General features: G+C 38.7%; 1 protein-coding gene across 2 annotated transcripts in view; it reads left to right on the forward strand.

Moving 5' to 3' along the window:
- LOC114939164 (uncharacterized) overlaps nt 1-15,486 on the forward strand; it is a 138,888-nt gene that overhangs the window by 13,731 nt on the left and 109,671 nt on the right. For both annotated transcript variants that reach the window (XM_029313386.2, XM_029313385.2), the window contains exons 2-3: nt 2,136-2,298; nt 2,426-2,467. The gene's annotated coding sequence lies outside the window, so the exon portion shown is untranslated. The remainder of the gene's footprint in view (nt 1-2,135; nt 2,299-2,425; nt 2,468-15,486) is intronic.

Below are 15,486 nucleotides of genomic sequence, written 5' to 3' on the forward strand. Positions count from 1 at the left end.
TCCTTTCACCGTCTCACTTAAAATGCGATTCTCACTCGCGCAGTGCACATATACGGAAGAAAACTCCGATAGCATTCGGATCGCGTTCGCTTCCATCTCTAATCGGTCGAACCCGGGTGACCGGGACATTCCCTGAAAGTCCTTCTCTCTCGCGTTGCGTCGGATACCTCGTCGCCGTCTCCGGGGGTTATACCCGCCGTCGTGCTCGGCAATTACAAAACACGTAAACGAGTTTTCGGTACGTTAATCCAACGTCGAACGTAATTCCAACGGCGCGGTGCAGCGCGGTGCATCGAGAGAGCGCATCGTGGCCTCCCTACTGGTGGATGACCCCGTGGACTCTCATCCGCGTGCACACACGCGCGTGCACATGCGCGGCACACACATACGTATGTATATATATATACACACGCTTTATCGGGCCGGACCGGTCGTTAGAACTTTAAAGTGAGCTGGGCAACGCGGGACGAGATGGGGAAGAAGGGGCCACGCGCTTTGTTTTACGACTATTTTCCTCTCCTCGTTCCCTCTTTCCTCTCTTTTCGCTTTCCTCGCTTTCTTTTTTCCTTCCTTTTTTCCTTCTTCTTGTTTCGGGCGTTCACGGAGCCCCGTGTATATTCGGAACACGCTCCGCGAGAGACGAAGCGGAATACTTAGAATTCAACGATCCCCGCTGGGAACGCGGCCGATGCGCGGTGGATATTCGCTCGATGAAACTCATACCCCGGAGATTGTTGCTTGTTTAATCCTGGCCTTCGCTACGGCTCCTCGGATGATTACGGCGCCGCTGACAGCGAATGGGCTCGTAGTTCGTAGTTGTCACACGCCGCACCTTTCGAAAACGCAACTGATAAGGTGTCGCTAATCGGAAACTCGGAACTTGAACAATTTTGTTGAAAGACGATTCGTCTTTAAACATTTATTTCCCTTTATAATTTTCAACATAACAATTGGCAATTTGCTATCTTCGTTCTTTACGCCAAAGAATTTAATTATAGATTAATTGTGTACAGAACGTGACAATTGTGTCAAAATAAATTGCTTGATTGAGATTTTAATCGAGTGAAAAGAGAAGATAAAATATATATTTATGGTAATTCACACGAACAAGTAAATAAAATATTTTTTCTTTCTTTTACGGTAATCAGATGATTGACTTCAAAATATTTTTTATTAATTTGCATTCATTATCGCAACTTTGCATTTCACGCACAATTGCATTTTTCGGATCCTGTTTATCTCGTCATGTATGCAAGATTTCATTGCAAATATTTTTTTTTTTTTTTTTTTTTTTTTTTTAATTATAAAATATTTTCAAAACTACAGACTCACGCAGAGGAATCGTGTGTATAAAACTACTAGCGTATCATTTAATAGAAGATCATAAATAATTGAGAAGTTCTGGCTTTACTTTAAATAACTCGGGCGATTAAACAAAAAAAGTGCAGGACAAATTGATATACCAACTTCACTTTGTCCTACGGCATTTTCTTATCCGTAATTATCAGAATTTTTAAAAAATGTATAGTTCTACGTGAATTCTAAAAATAGTTTTGCCCTCTAAAAGAAAAAAAATATTAATTAAGTTAAAATTAACACAATCTGATATCTATGGACGACACATTAGTTGATTTTCGAAAATTATAATTATATATTCTTTAGTTATATCTTGTCGAACGATCTCCTTCGAATTTTAATGAACTATTAATATTAAATCATGTAGGTATAGTATCGCGCGCGCTATTGGAATGAAGTTGCCGAGGTTTATAGAATAGCGAATAGTTTCAGCCATTACCGAAACATCGCGAGTAGCAGGCAGCTGCGTCCCACTGTGATTAATTAGTAAGGATAATCATTTCTAGCCTTTGTATTGTAATATTTATCAATTGCATATCATAGTTTCAACGTTCTGTGTAGTCGTAATTGTTCGAAATGCATATTTCGCGAGAGATTCGATGCAAAATCTCTTGCCAACGGTCAACATCCAACTAATCCACTTTCGCGCGCGAAAATGTGTTGATATTCGTGAATATATCTATCGTTAATTCTAGCTCACATATTTAAATTATGTATTTTATATATAATGCGAAATAATATAATTATTTTAATACATGTATGTATTTTATTTGTTGCAGGTACCATTGCGATTCCCGCGTCGTGTCGGGTGTGCCGTGTAAAGTGTTGGTCGAAATCGTAATTATTCGTGTTTTCGCGAGTGTTTTGTGAATACTACAAAAAGGACCAGGAGAGGACGAGCAGGCCTGGGGAGCCATCGGGCAACAGCGGGGCAACTGTGAGGTATATACAAAATAAAAACATTTTTTTTAACTGCATTGTTTAAATATTCGATCGTTTTCAACTTTCAAAACATCCTTGCACACGCACACATGCACGTATATACATAATTTGAATATTTTGCTTTCAGATCAATGTACTGTGTACTACAACTCCGCTATTGCACGTGTCGGTGAGTGAGAAATTGTTTATTTTAGAACATTCTGTAGCAGTAGTAGTGTGAAGTGTCTCATTTCATGGATATATAAATAAATGAGTTTTGACTTATTTTCAATAGTTTTAGAATTTTTGATAATTTAAAACAATAATTCTGGCAATTAAACCAAAGAAAATGTTAACTTTGCGCAACATATCACTTTGTCCTACATTTTCCTTACCAATTTTAATTTCACAAGAAATTCTCAGAAGAACTCTGCCTTCTAAAAATACAAAATAGTAATTAAAACTAAATAAACACCAGCAAATCTTACTTGAACATATAATAAATAAAACGTCGCTCTATTTTCAACATATCTGATGATAGAAATAATTTGACAATTTTCTAAACAAATATTTTAGCAAAAAAACTCATTGCAATATAGAGATAGAAAATAAAGGTATAAAGAACTCTCAATTATTTATGATGGTCCACGAAATGATACGCTAACTTCACACACACACACACATCGATGGATCTCTTTTAAGGAATTGAAAAATAGTAAGTAAAAACGCAACTAGCGAGTGAAACTGCACTCAGTCGTTTTTTTCACATCGGTGTCGTTAGAGAAAATCGGAAAGCCGATGGTCTCGCGATCGAGAATTAAATCGACAGTGGAAGCAACAACGATACACACACACACACACGCGCGCGCGCGTAAACAGCAATGGCTATGGATAAAACGTCGTGGGAAGAGACACCGTACGTGCTTGCGATCAGCAAAGTACCCGCCGTGACATTATCGATATCCACTTTTCTGACGGTATACATATACATTTATATATATAGAATATTTAACGACCTTTCGCCGGAAAAATGCGAAACGGTCGCGTTGGGAGCGCGGTATGCCGATCGCGAAATTCCTCGATAAATAATCCCGACCCTCGCCAACGGAGCGCGCAATCTCGATGGTACTCGCGATACCCGTTGCTCAACACACGCGTGCGCGTGGCGTAACCATATATACATACACGCACGCATCCCCGCATCGTTCCGCGCGATCTCCGTCCTGCTCGTCGAAAAAGCACGGAAACCGGCCGCGCGCTCGCGCTCACGCTCTGCTCGCGACGGCGGCTTAAGTGATTTGCATGCGCGACAGGTGCGGCGCGCGAGCGAGTCGGTGTATTACGTGTTTAATTCACGTGTCTCGCATACCCGGCGTTACGATTCCCGCTGATTTCCATAATGCAACCAGGGCGCCCCGCGCCGTGGAGAGAGGTTCCGCCCCGGATCGGCGGTGGCCGTATTTTTCGGCGTGCGAGACAGATCGCCCGGCGATCCCGGAACGCGTTTACGTGTGTCCCTATCGATCGCGTTAACGCGTGTCGACCGCGTTTATACATATACATATATATATATATATATATATATATACTACGGCAGAATCCGTCGACATCGCACATTAACTCTTTGTTGCTCTCTGACTGGAGACAGAGAGTCGTCGCAACTTATCGCGATACATATTTCACGCCGATAAATAAATTACCTTTTAATGAGTAAAAGGATATTTTTTATGTATTTTATGTGTGCTCGGAGTATGGTTGATAAATTATTTATGACATTTTTCCGCATATGCAAATTGGTCAAATTAAATTAAAATCGAGCATATGCCTCGATAAAAATAAAAAATTAACAATTAATATTATTAAAAATTATTTTCTATCAGAAATTAATGCAAGTTTTTACGCGAGTAAATCAATAAAATGCGAAAATCTAGAGCGTATTATATAGTTTGTAATGTGAAAGTTAAAGGTTTTCAATAATAAGACATTTTCAAACTCTAATAACTATACAAAGCAACTAAAAAGTCATTAATCTTCAAATAACATTCCTGCGTTTCTCTTTGTAGTTAATTGTTTTGGTCTTTTCATTTTCTGGTCAATTTTATGTCTTGTCTTTAAGCTTCGTTTTGTCATAAGCTGCGGTTTTAATCTGCAAAATTATTGCTGCATTGCTTTTTTCCACGAAAAAAAAATTAGCTAAAGCTAAATTTTAGCTATCCCTATATTGCACACAAAATTTAATTATATTCTATACCTAAATTTTAGCTAATATTTTTTAACAATAGAATTCTCCGTTTAACTATAGTTAAAAAAATATTAGTTATACCTCAAATTTAGACATGATAACTAAATTTCAGGTTGTAATATAGGAGCAGCCAAAAGCTATGGTAGCTAGTTTTTTTTCGTGTTTTTATTAAAGTTAAATCTATTACGTATACTGCTGGTCACAGGCGTTTGCTATTAACGTAAGATTAGGATTTCCGTGTATATAGGGTATCCTATATACACAGAAATGACACAGATCCCACAGCTAGCTACCACATCTTCCATAACTACGCACATGTTACTGGCAATAACGGAAATGTTCCCTCCAGTGTTCGAAATTTACTCTCGCAACGTGTGTTGCGAGAGAGCCACATCCGATGAAATTAGAAACGAGGAAACGCTGTTTCGTGCGCCGGGCAAATCTGATCGCTCAGAGAACGCGTTGCTTCGTTCGGTGATCGAAAAAAATAACATTGGTAACGACGCGTTGTTTACGCGTTTCGTTAAAATGTTGCGGGTATAAATTTCGAGCAATAGGCAAATTCCAATATAGATTGCCAATTTCATCCCGACTAAACTCAATGGCGATATTTTTGATATCGAATATCTTTCCATATATGTGTGAAATAGTTTGAGAATTTTTAAACCAAATAATTCTTATTGAAATAAAAATCTCGTAGAAATAGGGTCGTTAATAAAATCTCTTGTACCAAAATGTCTATTTTACGCTAAATCTTTTTCATTCCCAACATTGAATAATTACGTTATTCCTCTAATTAAAGTACATGCACCGTAAAGTTTCATCACCATTACATTTCTAGCTTAGCTCGTGATATTCATATTTTATTTTTGAGGTGCCGTATATATTCTGCAAAAAAATACAGCTTTATATATTCATCTTACATTATTCAGCGAGAGAAACGTGCGCCTGTCTCCGAAAGCGCCGGAAGCTGAAGAGAATAAAGTAAGCGCGACGATAGTATTATAAATTCGGCATAGCGATATAAAGAGCGTTATCCGTATCCGGTTTTGAGACATTTAATTGCATTCAATTTGCAGTCGTCGCGAATGGGTAATCGTTATTTAAATGTAGCTACGCTCGTCGGGCTTCGTCTCGCTTCGCTCCACGAGGACTCGAGGATGATTCACGACGAAATGGAAAAACAAATAATCAAATTAGAATAACGATTCTCGACGAGAGAAGGGATATCCTCGAACGAGATATTTACTTATCAGCCGAATCGACGGCCCGGTATTATTTACACTTGAAAGGCCTCCCAAATTAATTGTCGCTCGACGAAAGAACTTCTTAGAAAATTAACTCGATTCGTGGGTCCGATCGCGCGTCAGCGCGATGTTAATTTTATGTGTTACGGAAGCTTGCACGTGAGCCCCTCGTAATTCCACGCATATACGTATATATACAAACGGCCCACATATGCACGCCAAGTTCCGGCGATATACAATGTGGTCGAAGAAAAGGAGTTCAGGCTTGTCCGCAATTTATCCCGGTAGACATCCACCGGACATGCCGGCGGCAGAGAGGGAGGTTTCTCCTTCCCTTTTCATTTTTTTTTTCCTCTATCAACCTTCGTCACGGTTTTTCACGAACTTCTGGTGCCGCGCCGGTCACAATGGAAGCAACGAAAAACCCGCCAAACTGGTTCCGGATGAACGTCTCGCCGAAACAGGCGTTCGCGTGCGAGCGCTCTCTCGTCTTGGGATATGCGTTTAGCATTTTTATATCGAACTAGAGAGAGAAAGGGAGGGAAGGAGAGAGAGAGAAAGTACATTAATAAACGCGTCATAACACGACGTATGTGATTGTATATAATTAGTGTATTATTGTTTACTTACGTGTTTTTGATAATGTCCAGAGATTGCAATAATTATCGATATTAATTTTACACGTAATGTGAATGTCTTCTCAATGTTCCTTTTGTTGAACAATTTGTTGTGCTGATGTTATAATTAGGAATTACATAGTTGACAAACTTATAAGTATTATATATAATAAATGTACAATAGCGCGTATTATAATATGAGTATATACGGTATTATTATTCCGCATAAACAAGCACATTTACATTTTATATGAATACATACATAGACATTAAAATTATAATAATTGACAATTAATATATTTGTTTAAATGTTTTAAAAGATTATGAAAATAACTTTTCTAAAATAATTTTTATATTTAAGGATTAATAATTTTTTTTTTAATTTTTTCTTATTTCTCATATTACAATATTTCGTTTGCTGGTCCGGAAAGAGATACAGAAAGAACAAAATGAAATACGCAGGAACTGGAGTAAAATTAAAATTCAAAAATGTCTACATCGTAAAGAGGTAATTTGTCGTGCTCTATATTACACTTTATGGATATTATTTTACCTCTTGTGTTATAATATTTATTCCGTTCTGGTTTCGAGTTCCGGAAAGATACAAAGAAATAATTGAGCTAGGAAATTAAAATTCCAGATAATATCCACGTCGCGAAAAGAGAACCAAAGCACTTTGTCATACTCTATATTACGCTTCGCAGATGTTGCTTTGTGAAATTTATTGATTTACTACGCAGTATTTAACGGAGACTCGCGCACAACCCGTTGATAACGGAAAATCGGTCAACGTGTCAAAATTGCAATGTGTATACATGTGTACATCTCTATGTATATACGATTATGTACAGCGCAACTTGTGACCGAAATGTTACGCAATATTGGTCGATTAATTAATGCTTGCTTTTTGCCCGCGCAAAATAGGCACTTGTAGGTATCGTTAATCGATACAAAACAAAGGAAGGCCGACGCGTGCCATAAGAGCAGAATCTCAGGTTTTATAATTGTAAGAAAACGTGTCTTCATTCATAGACTTGAACAACTTTCGCCGCCTTCACTCGTCGAGCGTGCGATATAACTCGCACGCGTTACGCTTTTAATTACACCGATGCTGAAAGCGCGTGAGGAAGAGTCATTATTATGCATTCCGTAGGGGAAGCAATGCGTACTGTGCGTAATTTGAAATGCAGTAAAAGTGCGCCGTGTAGATAAGCCGTAAACCGCAACACAATGCACATGTATATTCGTGCTATCTCTCTTTCAATGTAGCACGAACAGCAGAAACACTCCGGTCTATTGTTTCTGGTTTTATAGTCTTTAGTCTATGGTCTATGATTTTTGGTCTCTGGCCTATCATTTCTGGTCTATAGTCTCTGGTCTATAGTCTTGATTAAATTAAAATAAAGTATTTAATATTTAAAGAAATGAACAAGAAAGATTTTCTATTATTTTCAATGAAAAGTTCAACTGTCTTGATATTTTCTTTTTACAAATGTACTCGGAAGTGGTTTAAATATTCTATATAAAAGAAGATGCAAAGAACTCACCCTATAGATATTTATATATATAATATGAGCGTTTACCTGCGTGTTGCAAGGCCTCGAGGTTCTATGTGCTCGCCTTCTGTGCTCCCTTTCTTCTCTCCATTTTTGTACAAATATACTCGGCGCACGAAAACGAAACCAACGTGTGTGTATATGTAGTATCGCGATCTTTGTGCGATGGACCGTTGACAGGAAGAGCCAGACATGACAGCGTAATTTTCCTGACCTCCCACGTACTCGTATTTTTCGTAAATAAGAAACCGAGAACAAAAACAATCACAACACAGTGGTGAAAGATAAAAGCAACGGTGCGATAAAATGTATGACACCTGCGAAATTTTTGCTCGTCCTGTGTGGCCCTGCGTGCGTGCGAATTTATCGTGTGGAAAAAAGTTGTCGTTGTTTTTTCCCTCGCGCACTCTCGCTAACATTTGCATTCAACGACGCGATCCCGCGATTCTAATTTGTCGCCCGCGAGTCTCGAGAGACAGCCAAAAGAGATTAACTCGTTCTCATTTCGTGCGTATATATATATATATATATATATATATATATATATATATATATGTACACGCGGAGAATAATATCTTATTCTCTTCACACACTTAGAAATTGACATCGCGTGCGCGTCGAAATAACGCAAGTAAAAAATGCATACGCTTTCACGTTGCGGCGCGTTAGCACGCCGTCCACAAGCATTTACTTCAAAAGAGTGGAAAGAGAGAGAGTTTGCTTCAAAATTAATGAGAAAAATAATATTGATTTTCTTTCTATTCGCTAATGATAGTTTGTTAACAATAATAATAAATTTCTTTTGCATTTTTTGTAACGTCTATTGCGTTTCGCGCGTTCAACTGATCTATTAAAAAATGTTGCATCTTTTAACACTAATTGCAAGTAAAAAGCGCAGTCATAATTATAGCTGAATATTAATAATAATCAATAATTGTAGATGCTGAATTAATATAAATTATGAACTTTTCTTTACTACTCGATTCCGAGCGAATTTTAAAAAATTCTCATTCACATAAAAAGTCAGAAATATTGTTTAGTTACAATTCTAATTCTACACATTCTATTCTATACATGGGAATGTTTCATCATTGTAATATATTTTAAAAATGAAAGGAAAAAGATTTCGGACAGAAACACTTCTTTCCATTTTTCTTAGACTAATTTAAACAAAATTTCCAACCGTGAAAGGTCGATCCAACGAGACATTTTGCAAAGGACTGTCCATGGAAATGTTGCATTATTGTAATATATTTTAAAAATGAAAGAAAAAATATTTCGGACAGAAACACTTCTTTCCATTTTTCTTAGACTAATTTAAAAAATTTGTCCAACCGTGAAAAGGTCGATGCAACGAGACATTTTGCAAAGGACTGTCCGAGCATTCTTCTCTCGGCCGGTGTGTGGAGATGCTCAACTTTTCAAGCCGTCTGTATTATGAATGAACGGCAGGGTCCGCGAGCCATATGGCGAGAGAGTGCGAGATGAGAGTATTTTTGTACGCGTGTGTGTGCCGGCAAGATAAAGAGCGAGAGGGAGACAGTTTCTGTGAGTTTTTGACACCGTGTATATAGGCGAGGAGAGACCTTTATTGTGATTAGTAGCCAGTGCCGTCCATCTGCGGCATCTGGCAGCTTGAATGACCGAAAGTATTCGATTATGCGCTTTCGATTCGGCGACCAGGGCGACGATGTGTTGTCAGCCCTCTTTTCGACGAAGTCGAAATCCAAAATAAACTCGCATCATTCATCGACGATCTTCGGTGCGGGTCTCATTAGCTATCCACGACTCGGAAGGAATTTCTTACGTCCACAAACTCTCCGATTCTATAGTCGATCGTATCGCGCGTCATCTTGCGAACAATGGTTGTTTACTTAATTTCGTCGGGTGCTTACTTTCTTTCTCGAAAGCCTCTGCTGCTTATCCTGCGGAGCATCGTCATGTCTTTGATCGATGGTTTCTGATATATTAACATTTCATTGATAAGGATAAAGAACCAATTTTCTTTGTATAGATCCTACTTTCGAGGTTTCTATGTACACGGAGAGATGTTCTCTTAGAATTTACTCTGAAAATCATGGTAATCGTGGGACAGTATGGCAAAATTTTATGAGTTAATAAAATTTTATCATAATTTTATATTTTATAATTTTTATTATAAATATTCAATTAGAGAAAACCCTTATAAAATTCTTCCAATACCATATTGTCTCATGATTTTCACGATTCTTTCTGTATACAAAAAGAAACATATTATTAAAATTAGATGATCTTTTGTCACGCAGTATTAAATTTTAGAATACCCTTTTGTTTCCGCAGATTGAAATATTACAAATGTAGCTTGTGTGTGTATTTTGAATTTATCCCGAGGTCTGGTCTATTATTTTGCATTCATCAAAAAATCATGGCGTTACGATTCGTATAACAGTATGTAAATTTCCGCGATAACGAGTCGTTATTGCGTCGCCTCGCGTTACATCTTTTATAATAACATTTACACGCTCGCGCGCGGGTATACACACAATCGTTTCTCGCCAGAAGAGAGTTTCTTCGTTTCTCAGAGACTCGGGGTGACGAATGAGCCGCGATGCATCACCGGCTGACTACAGCACGTTTATCCGTTACTTGAAAACTCGCTTTAACGAAGCCGGACGCGTCCGCGCCGACCTGATCGGGCATGACATTTATCAAGACGTGATTTCGGCTGAATTTTTAACGAACTGGCCCGCGCGGCGCGCAACATTGATGGATGGATTATCGTATCGATTCGCGTGAATTAGACGGAAATAATGTAACGTTATCGGGGCTGAGGCGCCGCAGGGATCCAGCCAGGCAGCTGGTTATTATGCATAAGGGAGCGTCGGTGCGCTGTGCCCCTGCCTCGCTGAGATACGGCAACGCTAATGAGCATATAATGCGCATAGAATTGTAATTGGCGTGCGGGCGGTGAATGTTTCGCGATGCCGGGTTCGCGATCCGCCATTGTCTTCTTGATGTGACTAGGCAATTCGCGCTTTTAATCATGGGGTAGGTAAATGGACAAAAATGGAACGCAAATTTCGTTGGAGAAATTTATTTATAGCTTTAATAATATACTCGAGCAAATTTCAGGCACTCATTAAAATCTTATCATCATTCTGCTCTTCTCTCTTTCTCTCTCTCTCTCTCTGATCTATAGTCTTGTATTAAGGTACCGTTCATGTGCAGCATGCATGCTGCCGCAGCAGTTTGTTGCTATTGGTGAAGTTTAATTGAACGAACAGCAAAGGCAACAATGCAGAAGAGCACGCAACCAGTTGATTTTAATTATTATTATATTAGTTAGTTAAATAATCGATTTTAAAAATCGTAATTTTAATCTTGAAATAATAAGGGAACAAAGAAATCGCAGCTATAAAATAATTTAGATAATTTTTGCTAATTATGTGCTAATTTATTGTTACTGTCGCTTTCTCTGTCCTCGGCATTTGTGGTAAGAAAATCTTTATGGAACACGGCCTAGTGATGTCTTTGGCATTTACGAGATTACGTGTTCGCCGTTACTTGCTCACTCGCCTGGCGTCTGCTCTTGTCGTTTGTCGTCGCGTTCTCACGTCAGATTTTCGCAGACTCAAAATTGCCAGGAGAGGAGAGACGGGTCTAGAAGAGTAGAGTGCTCCCGCACAATGCGTCGTTTAAGGTGAAGCGGTAAACGTATGTACAAAGGACGTCGTCATCTTGCAACAGAGAATACGTAACGGTTAGCCCGTCAAAGGGATGATTAAAAATGTATTGATGTACACAAAGATATACGTCTCTTCAGAACGCAGACAAACGTGTGATGAATTTGATTGCGCTAATCTTCCTAGTATTTTTCTGACTTTTATCCTTTTTACGTGTAATCTCCTAGAATTTTATATATTTTTTGTTCTATAATATATTTTTAATATTAATTTTTTTATACATATAGTCTATGGTTTCTGATTCCATATTAAGCTGGTCTCTCTTCCCCTACATTGCCGGGTTTTATTTAATGCTGAAATAATTTATCAATATTATGTACATGTTAATAATGGTCTAAAAAATTTCAGAGATTTCAATCGTCTTTTTATCGGAAAAATTAATTATTTTCACTCTCATTAAATTTGTACCTATTATTATTAAATTTTCCGCAAGATGCATAAAATATGTATTGCGATTTAAAAAAAAATTTTTAATTATACGCACTCCAGATATATTTGTAATTGTTCTGCTCGCGATATTGTAGATATTGAAGTAGGCGAATATTCGGAATATTGAATTTTAAATGTAGGTCGTTGAAACGCGCGCGAGAGTGTGACAAAGCGCGTAGCGATGCGCATAAGCGACGAAAATCGTCGATTATTTTCCATCAATCCTTTATCGAACGTGCGACGGAATAGGGCCGTGACTTTCGGTTTTCCCGCGACGGTCTTATCGCGTTTCGAAAGCACACTTCTTCCTCACGCGAACCGTTCGCTATACAGCACCGATGTTGCCGATAATGCGAAGAAAGCATAACCCATTAAGCGCGGGCTGTGAGTGGCGGCGGCCCTCTTACTCGGGTACACGCTGCATTTTCCTCGAGGTTCCACAAGGTCTCCGTCGACGTCCCTTGTGTTCCCGATTCAGGTCACTCGTGCAGTATATATACCTCGAGATTTATAGAATCTATAGAACTTCCATTACAAAATATGCACTTCGTATCGGTTTCGTGTATCATTGTTTCCTCGTCATTATAACTACACCATTTCTTCACAATTTATGCAAAAGAGAAGTCATTTTTTTTTTCAATTCACGTAGATATTTTTCCGTTTGATATTCTTTGGAACGAAACGACAGAAATAAATATATTTATTTTAACTTGCTTTTATTTTACTTGATTTCGAACGCATATTTATCATCGCGAAAAAGTTTCGATATTATTCTAATACCAAATTCATGTGTTCATATGGTTCTGGTTATTCTAATACCAAATTTATATGTTTATATGGTTATTCTAATATCAATTTGTTATACATTCATTCATATACTTTCGCGAGTTGCGAAAGTCTTTTGATAAAAAATGATAAAAATAATCGTTTTTCCCTTAGTTATGATAATCTTTCCTCATTTTCTGAGAATATCTGAAATAACTTTCGTAGATTCAATTTCCCGAAGATATTAAACGAGAAATAGAATAAAGCTATAATGGAAATAAATTTTTCGAAAAGATAAATATGTCATTCATAGCTAAGTCCATCAAACTTAATCTCATTAAATAAAAAAATGAAGGTCGATGGAACGCATCTGTAGCTGTTATCATATCGCGGAAAGAAGAGAGATAACGCGTAGAAGCGCGATTCATAGTCGATTTCATCTATTCTCGTGAAGTTTAACGAAACGTTAAACGTAAGTAAGAAAATTGACGGAGAAACGCCGGATCTCTCTCTCTCTTTCGGGCTCCACAATTCGTCTTCGTCGTCACCGCTATTACGACTACAGGGCCATTCGACGTTTTTCATTCTCAAGGAGCTGGCACAGCCATTCTCTCACGCGAACCGGCGACTGCCGCGGAGATTATGCAAAGACAGCATCATCGAGCGAGCGAGAACTCTCGGTAAGCGGCTCTTTCTCGTCTTTTCTCTCCGTGCCGTCTTGTGCGGTTAGTCCCCGACCTCTTTGCTCGATCGACAAAGTTCCCGTGGCTTTCTTGCTCTTTAAAAGTTCGAGAGGAGAAAAGAGGAGATTTTTGCTCCTTGAATTTATCATGAATCGATATTATTACCGCGCCGCGCCGGTCCTCTATCGTTGCATTATTAGCGCGATACGTCTCGGACGCTAATTAGGCGAAGTCCGATTGCGTGACGCAGTCGTTAAAACGTTACCAATAATTACGCTGCTCGTAATTACGTTATCGTTTATTCGTTCCGCGACTGCGTTTCGCGCACGTCATTACCGATTAATTGCCTCTCGTGACTGCGCGCGACGAAGAGAGACACAGAAAGGGAGAGAGAGAGAGAGAAGAGAGCAATTTATAGAAAAGATCCAAAATAGAGTATAAATTATACAAAAAAAAAGAGAGGAAGAGAGAGAATTCGTATGTCCCAGCGAGTGCGTAATTGCCGGCGAGACACGTGATGCAGTGCGCGACAATGGCGGCGTTTCGCAGTCAGCGAATTAAACTTGAATTAAATTCTAATTTTAATCTCCGTGCATGCTTCACTTCCCCGCCAAAATCTCTGCGATAATTTGATCAGCGCGCACTGAAATTTTCATCGCGATTATACGCCGCCAAACTTTTCTCTTCGTACTTGTCTTGCGAACGTTATATATAAGCACACGAGTCTCACTCGACAAATATAAGTGGTTAAATTATGTAATCTGTTCTAAAATTTCCGATTAATTATAGAAAATTATTCCTCGATCTACGAGGATAAAAATCTTTTTACAGGGTGTCTAATAGTGATCAGGGAATTTTATAAATCTGGAATTGTCGGGGAAAAAGTCAGGAAATGTTACTGTTTATCTGGATTTGTTTACATTCTACATTCGTCTTGATAATTTCAAATTTTTTATTAAAGAAATATAAATTTTTCCTCGACTCCCAGCAAGCTAATTTTCTGTGTTAAAAATCGATTCGTTAATTTATACTTTCATCGTCGTGTTATTTTATTTCAATGTGTTTGAAATTTTTTTATCGTTAACAAAAATATCTCAAGAATTTCATGATTGAACATTTAATTGATTTATTATATATGCAAATTATATATTTGGAAAAAATATTCCTAAAAAGTCTAAATAAATCTAAATAACACTAAAAGAGAGGGAAAAAATGAATTTCTGGTCTTGGAAAATCTGAAAAGGTCAGGAGATTTATTTCATGAGTCTCGAGTCTGCTGGGCACCCTGAAACGGTTAAATGATGTAATCTGTTCTAAAATTTCCGATTAATTATAAAATTACTCCTGACTCTACGAGGATAAAATCTTTTTCGCGCGAATAACTAGCGCGACTTCTCTCTTTTCCTTCCAAATTAGCTCGAGAGTCGTATTTGCATTTCCTTCTTCGCACCTTCGTGCTCTTCTACCTTCATTGGCGCCTCTGTTTTTTTCACACGTCGTCGATGAGACGAGTGTTGGCGTGTCTTCTGCTCTTTCGTTAGGGTTGCCGCGTTGTTCTCTTCCTCGTTATATTCCCGTTCGAGTGCGCCCTCATTCTTTCACGCGAGAGCCCGGCAACTGTGTGTTGCTGATGATGCGAGAGGAGAGCATCAGCCATCAAGCGTGCAGAAAGCGGCGACCACGCGGCGGTCCGTCTTTGCCGACCTTCCCTCTTCGTTTTTTCTCCCTCGTTACCTTCGACTCCCCGACATTTGCACTCGCACCGAGTATACCGAGTCGATGCCGAGGCCGAGCTGCGCTACGAGGCTCTCTCCTTCGAGTGGGAAAGAAAGAAGGAGAGAGAATGGCAAAGGCACACTTATATGCCGCGCCTTTTGTGCCCAGGAGAATGCGAGGTGAGTGCTCATCGCGGCGTGACTCAGCCACACGATTCACCGATTCGATGAAA

Source organism: Nylanderia fulva, unplaced genomic scaffold (assembly GCF_048542155.1).
Source record: "Nylanderia fulva isolate GAGA-0341 unplaced genomic scaffold, ASM4854215v1 Scaffold28, whole genome shotgun sequence".
NCBI lineage: Eukaryota > Metazoa > Arthropoda > Insecta > Hymenoptera > Formicidae > Nylanderia > Nylanderia fulva.